General features: G+C 48.2%; 1 long non-coding RNA gene across 1 annotated transcript; it reads right to left on the minus strand.

The window, feature by feature from the left end:
* Positions 1-1514: 1514 nt before the first annotated feature.
* LOC118540468 (uncharacterized) lies at positions 1515-3961 on the minus strand. Its single transcript, XR_013448512.1, has 2 exons — positions 3750-3961; positions 1515-2520 (listed from the first exon to the last, which is right to left on the minus strand). It is a non-coding gene; the product is annotated as an uncharacterized LOC118540468 (long non-coding RNA).
* Positions 3962-7166: the final 3205 nt, after the last annotated feature.

Below are 7166 nucleotides of genomic sequence, written 5' to 3' on the forward strand. Positions count from 1 at the left end.
TCCTTCCATCCTGCCTGAGTTGTAGGAAAGACATCTCGGGGCCGTCCATCTCAGGGGGGAGAAAAGGAATGCATGGATCCATTAGGGCTTATGCTTTGTAGGTCAAAGGTTTGCTCCCCAAACCTACTCCCCTGTGTTTCAGGCTTCGTCAATGCAATGTGCCCCATTGCACTGTGCCCCATGTGGCTCAGAGAATCTCCAGGGTGGATGGGACGCTTGAGCAGGGGTGTGAGGCCGGGCACGGGGCAAGCCCCTGGCAGGCTGCTCCCCCAGGAGGCTGCCCGGAGCCTGAATCTATGGCTGGAATAAGGGGTTGGGGGATGCCCAAAGGTGAGAAGGGGTGCCCAGTGCATACTTCAGATCTAAAACTAGATGTTGCTTTTAAAGCCTCTTTTTAGAGAGAATCTTTTGATCTTGAGCAAATTTCTGATCTCTAAGTAGTGAACCCCTGTAAGATTTAAATGATGTCAGGATATTTGGACCAAGCACCATTCTGGGCATGGAGAGTCTACCCATGAACAGAGGCAATGGTTTTGTTTTTAAAGTTTGTATTTATTTATCTGAGAGAGAGAGACAGAGAAGAAGCAGGGGGAAGGGGAGCAAAGGGAGAAGCAGACTCCCCACTGAGCAGGGAGCCCGACGTGGGGCTCAACGTGGGGCTCGATCCCAGGACACTGAGATCATGACCTGAGCCAAAGGCGGATACTTAACCACCTGAGCCTGCGCCCCTCGAGGCAACATTTAAAAAGTATGTCCTTTGCTCCCTGTTTCAAAGTATAAAGCTTTCATGAGTGCATCGAAGATTACATCTGAAAACAGATTTACTCCAAACATCTAGTCTATCAAACTCTACCTAAGTTAATGTTCTACATGGAAAACAAAGACTTGAAGGAGTAAAACTGTTGGTATTATACATATGGGTAAGAAATCATTTCTACATTCATTTTCCAAGTATCTCTGAGTTTCCAGAAGCTGCTTTCTTTTATGCTGGGGAGTTAAGTGCAATGTTAAGACAATGTGAATTTTCAAACTGTGGTCTAACATACAGGCCCTGAAAATTTTTTCTTCTCTGAGAATCCAGTATTGATTTTTTTCATGGTCAAATTAAGCTACAACAAACGAGACAAGGTTTTCATTGTAAGCAGATCTCTATTATTTAAAATAGTACGGACTTCTGGATCATAACCCTGTTGTTCAGAAACTTAGCACTTGGCTACTAAGTCAGTCCTGGAAAACTGATTGTAGGCAAAACTTCTGAATCCTGATATACATCCTCCACTCCTCTGTTTGAGAATAGAGTATAATGACATCACAATTTAAATTTACTTAGAGGGACCGCTCGGCAAATGCTGTTAAAGAATTAGAATCCTTCTAGCTGGAAAAGTAATGATGAATGCTCAGAACGCTTCGCTTGAGCTAAGAAGGCAGAAAGCAGAGAAAAATTCCTCCCTTAGGCCCTGGTCCTTTGTGATCCTGCTCCACCAACACGAGACTTAATTAGTTCAATTAACCTATTAGAGGTTGGATATTTAATTTTTAATTAATTAATCATTAGCAATTAAATAAAATTTATATCCATCAGGAAAATTCTAAATACACACGCGAGCTTTTAAAGTCTTAACAACATCGTAAGTTAGTTACCACTATTTCTATTGACAAATGAAGTGTCTGAGGTACAGAGAGGCAAAGAACTGCCTCAAAATCACACAGCTAAGATGTATGGAGCTGCATTCCAGCTCAGACAGCAAGATGCCACCGAAGCCTCTCCAACCACATTCTCTCCGTGCTGTGGAAACACAAGGAACAAATCTGTCCAAGGTGTAACAAAGAAACCAGATGGAAGGAACCAACCTTCATGGTGACAAATTAATCTCTTGAGCTCTCCCCACAACAGCTCGTTCTACCTCTCAGGGCCTGGAGTGGGGGGTGGGGAATGGTGCAGCAAAGTTATCATTTAGCTTCATCCATATCCCCCAGCTGCAAAATGTTACTAGAGGCTCCTGGAAAACAAGCAATCTGGGTTAGGACTCCGTGCAGGTGCACAGGGAAGGCTCTGTGTCCTCCTGTCTTCCCCAAACTTGTCTCACGATGGTAGCTCTTTTTGAGGAGGAGCAACCTCACACTGATTCTGCAGAAGACAGTTCTGAAATCACTGAGCTGCCGAATTCCACAAAATAATACATTCTAAAAGGTCATTCTGTTCCCACGTGGTACTCACAATCTGGCCTCGCATCCACAACAGAAAATGCGGGAATGGGTTTCTCCCTAAGAAAGTCTGATTACTCATCGGTTCACCAAATATTTAGGAAACACTGTGGTGCAGGCACTGTGCTGGATACCGAGACTCTATCCACGAACAGAAAGGCCAGTTTCTGCTCCAAGAAGCTTACAGTTGAACAGAGATGGTAAACTGCCCAGCTGTACTCATCATGAGAAGGGTGCGGGGTCACAGGATCGCTTAACAGGATGGCTTTATGTGGGTTTGTCCAGGCACCAAGGAAGCGACATTTCACCTGAGGCCTGAAGAAATGAGCAGGAGGTAAACAGGGTCAGGGGGAAATCCATGCAGAGGGACTTGTGTGGGTGGAGGGCCCCTCTCCTAATAAGCTTCTACTCACTCTTCAGACTCAACTTAGACCTCCTGCTCTCTCTGGAGGCTAGATGGAGGCGCCCGACTACTGCACTTAACACCCAGAGTCCCGGTTAACTGTTGACTTGCACAGAACACCCCTCACAAAGTGGCCACATCGTAGGGCTATCCTTCCCCACGGAGCCTGCTATCTGGCACACCGAGGCGCATTCAAAGGAGCAAAGGGAAGGGAGGGAAGTAATTAACTAATACGGAGCTGTAAACGCAGGTTCATTCTCCACCACGTCTCGCTTTCTGTCATATAAAGAATGAGAACAGTTATACTCAGTGCTCACATGGTCCACCTCCACTTCACATGCTAATTTAGTCTCCAAACATTTGTGTTAGGAACGGGAGACGCAATGATGCTTAAGATGCAGTGTCTCGCGGTCAAGGAGCTTAGGATTTAGTGGCGGACAATCAGAAATGCAGGTCTCTCATCCTTTCACCCAATATGAAACAGCAAAAGCAGGATGAGTTTCGATGTCAGCTGTCCACGCGGGATTTGGGCCTTGCCCTCTGACCGCTGGCTTTCAAACTGCCAGCCCAGAGTCCTGCACCAGGAAGGGCTGAGCTGGATTCCCCACTCTCGGTGCGGTAAACTTTCCTGCCCCTTCCCCGTGTTCCTCCCAGCCAGGCTGAGGCAGCCCGAGCTCCGGCTGCCCGAGGGCCGGGGCGGCGGGGCCGCACGACCTTCCCCACGGAGCCGGATCGCCGCCCCCAGGCCGCCCACGGCCCATTCCCGGGGCGCCACAGCCCGCGCCTCCGCAGACCCGGGACGAATCGGGCGTCGCGGGCGCCGGAGTGGGGGGTGGGGTGGGGACCAGCGCGCCCCTCCGCCCGCCCCTCCCCCCGCACGACGTCACCCGGGTCACGTGGGTGACCCCCAGCCAGACTCAGCTGCTGGGCCTGGGGAGCCGGGAAGCGGGGGAGCAGGGGGCGGGCGGCGCGTCTGCTCGGCCCCTCCCCGACCCCTCCCCCGGAGCCGGAGCGCGGCGTTAAGCAAGGGGCTCCGGTGAAATTGGAACCAGTGTTCTAAATTAAGGGGAGCAGATGTCCCTGTTTTGCTCGGGAGGCCTGGGTGGCCTGCTGTTCAGACAGAAATCGTTGAGGCACTGACCTTCCGGGGCCGCTGTCAATCTCCGCGTGCAGATGGCCAGCCCGGAGCCCTGCCCGCTCCTCTGCATTGGAAATGCGGCAGCAGGGGGATCCGGGCAGCTTGAGAGAAAAGCCTGCGTGGGGGGTGGGGGAGGAGGCCCGGGGGAGACAGAGGGCAGGAGAAAAAGGCCTGCTCCGCGCACAATGGAGCCCCCGTGGCGGCCCCTCGGAGGACAATGCCGTCCCCCGGGACCCGCGGTTGGCTGCGCCAGGCCGGCCGGCCCGCGCTCCAGCTGCCTCTTCAGAACAAGGCCGTGCAAATGTGCCCACTTGATTCTAAATCCTCTTAGGCGCTATCCATGTGAGCGAGGGACGGGGTGGCCTTACAATCCTTTACAATCGGAGGCCTGGGAACCCCGGCGCTCGGCGCTCGGCAAAATGTTTGCACCACGCATGCAAATGGAGTCGATCACTTGGAGAAAGCGGCAGAAAATCTTTGTACCCGGTAGTCGGTGAACAAAACCGACCAACTAACCGCCTGCAGTAAACACCCATGTATCTGCCCCTTCGATGCCCTGCAGGGTCCTGAAAATTTTTCAGGGTGTTTCCCCTAGAAGAGACTTCGCATTATGTTCAGAAAAGCCAGCTAAGCTGTACAAAGTCATTAGTCACCCAGGTATTTACACTGTTTTTCCTATTTCCTTTCTCTCTTGGCCTCTGTGGTCAGTAGTATAAAATTCCTAGGAACTCCCACCTAAACACCAGCTTCCTGTTTATGCTCTAACTGGCTTTAATGTTTAGCTGCTAAAAGCAGTTGACCAAGGCTCTATGAAAATCAGCAGAGGTTCACAGGTGAATAGGAGGGAAAAAAAGAAACAAAACAAAAGAGTAGGTCAAAGGTCCAGGTTCATTTTTAATCACTTGTGTCAAAATCACAGGGGAAAAAAGATAACATTAAAGTGTAACTTAATGCCTACGATCTTGGTTCATTTCATTTGGTCCCCCGTGTCTGCATGAACCTATAAAATATGAGACGGTAGTCTAAAGTATGAACATTTTCATTTCTAGCAGTTAAAAAGCCCTTTTTTTCAATATGCATGACATTCCTTTGTTTTAGAAGGTTACAGTTCACACATAAGCAGAATCTGTGCGTGCCTGAACGTGCCTTGCACCTCGCCATGGCTGTTCTTCTTGACGTTCCTGCAGCAAAATGTTGCGCTTATGTAGCTATTTGAATTACAGCCTCCCTGACCTGGAAAAGAACCCTAGAGGGCACTTCATCCAGCTCTTTTCTGATACAGAATTCCCTGCACCATTCCCAGGGAGTGATTAGCTATGCTGTGATAGAGTCCTGCTAGAGCTCTCTACCTCAGAAGATAGCATCCTTCCTTGACAATCTTTTTTTTTTTTTTTAACTAGAGTTTTCCTATATATAAGACTGAAATCTGTCTCCACTGACAGAGCCACACAGAATAAATCTAATCTCTCTTCCACATGGTATTATCCTTGAAGAATTTGGAGACAACGCTCAGTCCCCTCAGAGTCTTCTCCCAGCTGAAACATCTCTAGATCCTTGAGAAGTCCCTTGTCGTCCCCCCCCCCCCCCCCCCCCCCGCGGCGGTGGGTCTGAGTCTCCTACACCATCCCAAGTTATCTAGAGATGCTCTGGTTAGTCTAAGTCCCTTTGAAGCTGAAGATAACGCTCCAATTCATGGTGAAATTCAGTTTAGGAGATAGCACGAGAGGAGTACGGCTGAAAACCAACAGGGGGAATCGGTGGGACCATGTCCAAGTTACTTGGACAAAAATAAATTTTGGGTTTCCATTTTCGTCTTTTTCTACTCTGTGTCGGTAATGCCAGACTCAGGAAGCCCAGGAAAGGAGACGGCTGTATCGCGTGCTAGCACCGTGCCTTTCACGTTCTGGCACCTTATCCTTGCAAACCCCCTCTGAGTAAGTTCTCGGGTGACCTCCTTTTTTACAGAATCAGAGGTCAAATAATCCACTCAAGAACACACAGCTAATAAGTCAGGGAGCGAGGTCTCTAGCCTGTGGCTTTTATACAAAGCTGCCGTCCTGGGGTCTTGTTGTTAAAACAGATCCTGAATCTTTTCTTCGGCATACTCTGAGGACATACGGCTTTAATTCAAGGCCAGTTGTATACATCGTATTTAGACAGCTACAAAAATTTCTGAAATACAAGTTAAGAACTTTAGGTGGGGAAAAAAGTTCTTTCTGGAAGCAATGAAACAGAAATTCCAAGTTAAAGCCAAAAGCCATCCCAAACATGCTTTTATTCCAGTGGTATTACTTAGGAGCAAAGTGTTATATTCCCCTTGAGTTTCCTGCCTCGGGCTAAGGGCAGGCCAGGCCCTTGGTGCTGATTTCTTCCCTGGATTTCGGCTACAGCAGAACCGACGCCATTGCCCTTTACTCCCGCCTGCTCTCCAGTATGTCAGTTAGTCAAGAAAGAGGGAAGAGTATGTTTCCCGCGCACACACTGTAATTTTTTTTCCAGCGTCGCTCAGGCTGCCAGAATAAAAGTAAAACCACAGAGAAAAGATTTAGATCAGCCTCTTGATCGGCCTGCTGCTATTTTACAGTTTTAGGAGGGGTTGGACATCAAACACTTGAAACTGTCATCTCTACATTCCTTCTCGGAATAAAGCAGCACTGGCACGTACCCTGGTGGATTAGTTTCTACCCCCCCAATCTTGGAAACTCTTTCTCTCCAGGAAAATAGTCTCCAGAAGGCACACCGAATGATCAGAGTTAGTTCTGAGAAAGGTTCTTAGAGTCTACGGTGAACTGACATGTACTGACATCCGGCCAGGTGGACTCTGAGCCTTAGCAGGGATATCGCTTAGCTGTTCAGATTTTTCTAATTTGTTTTTCATGGTAAATGGTGCTTGAGACGCCTTTTCCTTGCGGCCCTAGCTGAAGGACCCTCCACAATCACTATCACATTAATCTATTTATTTTCTTCATAAAAGCATAAAAACCTAATGCTTCACTGCTTACATGCTTGTTTGTGCTCGACCTTCCCTCTCTGGATCACAACTTGTGCAGAAAACAAGTACCTTGGTCTGTCTTGTTCACCACCTAGCCTATAGTACGTCCTCAGAAATACTTTTTTTTGAATGGATATATCTTTTGGGCATATATATATATTTCTCTTGTACAGTTCTTTCCTTCAAACAAATTCTTGGAGTAGTCAAATTCCGACAGACAGAAAGTAGAACCTAGTTGCCAAGGGCAGTGGCCGGGGTGGGGGATGGGGAGTTAGTGTTTAATGGGGACAGAGTTTCAGTTTGGGGAAGAGAAAAAAAATGTTGCAGATGGATGGTGGTGATGGTTGCATAACAGTGTGAATGTACTTAATGCCACTGAACTGGACACTTAGAAATGGTTAAAATTATAAATTTTAGAGTGCAGTGCA

Source organism: Halichoerus grypus, chromosome 6 (assembly GCF_964656455.1).
Source record: "Halichoerus grypus chromosome 6, mHalGry1.hap1.1, whole genome shotgun sequence".
Taxonomy (NCBI): domain Eukaryota; kingdom Metazoa; phylum Chordata; class Mammalia; order Carnivora; family Phocidae; genus Halichoerus; species Halichoerus grypus.